The 683-nt window shown below is 43.9% G+C and overlaps 1 long non-coding RNA gene across 3 annotated transcripts in view; it reads left to right on the top strand.

Moving 5' to 3' along the window:
* Positions 1-89: 89 nt before the first annotated feature.
* The window catches only part of LOC111437048, a 6,484-nt gene continuing 5,890 nt past the window's right edge, over positions 90-683 (top strand). For all 3 annotated transcript variants that reach the window (XR_002709380.1, XR_002709379.1, XR_002709378.1), the window contains exon 1: positions 90-674. This is a non-coding gene — a long non-coding RNA (uncharacterized LOC111437048). The remainder of the gene's footprint in view (positions 675-683) is intronic.

Below are 683 nucleotides of genomic sequence, written 5' to 3'. Positions count from 1 at the left end.
TCATAAATTTTGTGGCTTTTTTTTTTTTTTTTGTCTATATAAATATTTCAAGTCTGAATAATTTAATTATTACCTGATTTAATCTTGTCTTTATTTTCATCAATCTCTCAACATAAATCTGTCCCTCTTTTACTCTGTTTCCAATACCACCTCTTTCCTTTTTAGCATTATTTTGTTATCTAATTGAGCGCAGCTTCTATTTTGGTCGACCCAACAACACCATGCCGATGTATTCCGTCTCATTGCAATCCTCACCTTACCCAAACTCCAAATTTCCTCTTCAACTCTCCAATTCCAACCTTTCCGTTACCCGATTCTCTTTCATTTTCAGCGACAAGCATTTCCATTTCGGGCGCCATCAGCGTCTCCTACCCCTGCCTCGTGCTCTCCGCGAATCACAGGACTACCAACAGGCTGTGAAGCGAGGATCTCGCTGAAGCTCTCAGGTTTCAAGAATCCTTTGACAGAGAGCGCAATCGTACCCATTAGTGATCCGGCGGCTGCTGATTCAGCTTCCTCCGCTCTTGGGAATCCGCGGTTGTCTGGCCGGGAGAGGGACTGGGCGGTACTAGGCACTTGTTTGGATGCTGATGATATGAAACCTGTTGCCAATGCTTATGGGTTTCTCAGGGATGGAGGGTTCTTGCACAATTTTGGAAAATGCAGGAACATTGGTACACCCC

Source organism: Cucurbita moschata, unplaced genomic scaffold (assembly GCF_002738365.1).
Source record: "Cucurbita moschata cultivar Rifu unplaced genomic scaffold, Cmos_1.0 Cmo_Scf00062, whole genome shotgun sequence".
Taxonomy (NCBI): Eukaryota; Viridiplantae; Streptophyta; class Magnoliopsida; order Cucurbitales; family Cucurbitaceae; genus Cucurbita; species Cucurbita moschata.
The sequence above is the reverse complement of the archived record's forward strand: the minus strand, read 5'-3'. Positions and strand labels throughout refer to the sequence as shown.